Here is a 2,374-nt window from a genome sequence, read left to right as displayed (position 1 = left end):
GGACTCCTCTCTGTACTGGTCTTGTTGGACCTTGGTCTGATAGAGGACTCCTCTCTGTACTGGTCTTGTTAGACCTTGGTGCTGATAGAGGACTCATCTCTGTACTGGTCTTGTTAGACCTTGGTCTGATAGAGGACTCCTCTCTGTACTGGTCTTGTTAGACCTTGGTCCTGATAGAGGACTCATCTCTGTACTGGTCTTGTTAGACCTTGGTCTGATAGAGGACTCATCTCTGTACTGGTCTTGTTAGACCTTGGTGCTGATAGAGGACTCATCTCTGTACTGGTCTTGTTAGACCTTGGTGCTGATAGAGGACTCCTCTCTGTACTGGTCTTGTTAGACCTTGGTCCTGATAGAGGACTCCTCTCTGTACTGGTCTTGTTAGACCTTGGTGCTGATAGAGGACTCCTCTGTACTGGTCTTGTTAGACCTTGGTGCTGATAGAGGACTCCTCTCTGTACTGGTCTTGTTAGACCTTGGTGCTGATAGAGGACTCATCTCTGTACTGGTCTTGTTAGACCTTGGTCCTGATAGAGGACTCCTCTCTGTACTGGTCTTGTTAGACCTTGGTGCTGATAGAGGACTCATCTCTGTACTGGTCTTGTTAGACCTTGGTCTGATAGAGGACTCCTCTCTGTACTGGTCTTGTTAGACCTTGGTGCTGATAGAGGACTCATCTCTGTACTGGTCTTGTTAGACCTTGGTCCTGATAGAGGACTCCTCTCTGTACTGGTCTTGTTGGACCTTGGTCCTGATAGAGGACTCATCTCTGTACTGGTCTTGTTGGACCTTGGTCCTGATAGAGGACTCATCTCTGTACTGGTCTTGTTAGACCTTGGTGCTGATAGAGGACTCATCTCTGTACTGGTCTTGTTAGACCTTGGTCTGATAGAGGACTCCTCTCTGTACTGGTCTTGTTAGACCTTGGTGCTGATAGAGGACTCATCTCTGTACTGGTCTTGTTAGACCTTGGTGCTGATAGAGGACTCCTCTCTGTACTGGTCTTGTTAGACCTTGGTGCTGCATTCACACCATTGGCCATGACATCCTGTTACAGAGACTGGAGCAGTCGAGTTGGCATTTCCAGGCACGGCACTAATTCTGGTTTAAATCCATTTTATCAGATTCATCTCTGCCTGTATTTGTAAACTATGACGCCTCGTACCGATAACCACCAACGTTAATCACGGAGTTCCACAAGGTTCTGTGCTTGGACCAATTCCCATTTACCTTTATACATGCTTCCTTTGGGCATGGCTATCAGAAACACTCAAAAACTTTCATTGTTATGCAGGAGTGATACCAACTATATCTATGGATAAAACCAGAGGAGAGCAACCAACTAACCGGGTAAATTCAAGCATGTCTTAAGACATAAGACATAAAAACATGGATGACCTACAACTTCTTGATGTTAAACTGAGTCAAAACCAAAGTAATTTGATCAGGAGTTTCTGGTACCTCAGATCAATGATCTGGTGATGTGGGTTTCTGGTAGAGGCATTGTTTCAGCACATCCACCACCATGTAAAGAACTTCTGTTCTCTTTGATCGGGTCCTTTTAATCCACGTGAAGAAGACATCTCATGACTGCATTCTTCATCTACGTTTAAACAATCAGGCTTGCGTCTCAAAAGATGCAGAACAATTGGTTCACGCGGCTCGCTACTTCGAGACTGGATTACTGCAACTCCTTATTATCAGGCTTCTCTATAAGTCTCAGGGTCCAACTCTCCTTATTATCAGGCTGCTCTAATAAGTCTCTTCGGTCAACTCCTTATTATCAGGCTGCTCTATAAGTCTCGTAGGTCAACTCCTTATTATCGAATAGGCCGTATATATAAGTCTCTCTCAAGTCAACTCCTTATTATCAGGCTGCTCTATAAGTCTCTTAGGTCAACTCCTTATTATCAGGCTGCTCTATAAGTCCTCTTTAAGTCCAACTCCATTACTCAGGCTGCTTCTATAAGTCTCCTTATGTCAACTCCTTATTATCAGGCTGCTCTATATAAGTCTCTTAGGTCAACTCCTTATTATCAGGCTGCTCTAATAAGTCTCTTCGGTCAACTCCTTGGCTATCAGGCTGCTCTATAAGTCGTAGGTGGAAATCAACTCCTTATTATCAGGCTGCTCTATAAGTCTCTTAAGTCAACTCCTTATTATCAGGCTGCTCTATAAGTCTCTTAGGTCAACTCCTTATTATCAGGCTGCTCTATAAGTCTCTTAAGTCAACTCATTATCAGGCTGCTCTATAAGTCTCTTATGTCAACTCCTTATTATCAGGCTGCTCTATAAGTCTCTTAAATCAACTCATTATCAGGCTGCTCTATAAGTCTCTTAGGTCAACTCCTTATGATCAGGCTGCTCTATAAGT

Source organism: Pseudoliparis swirei, chromosome 16 (genome assembly GCF_029220125.1).
Source record: "Pseudoliparis swirei isolate HS2019 ecotype Mariana Trench chromosome 16, NWPU_hadal_v1, whole genome shotgun sequence".
Classification (NCBI taxonomy): domain Eukaryota; kingdom Metazoa; phylum Chordata; class Actinopteri; order Perciformes; family Liparidae; genus Pseudoliparis; species Pseudoliparis swirei.
Note: the sequence above shows the minus strand (reverse complement) of the source record.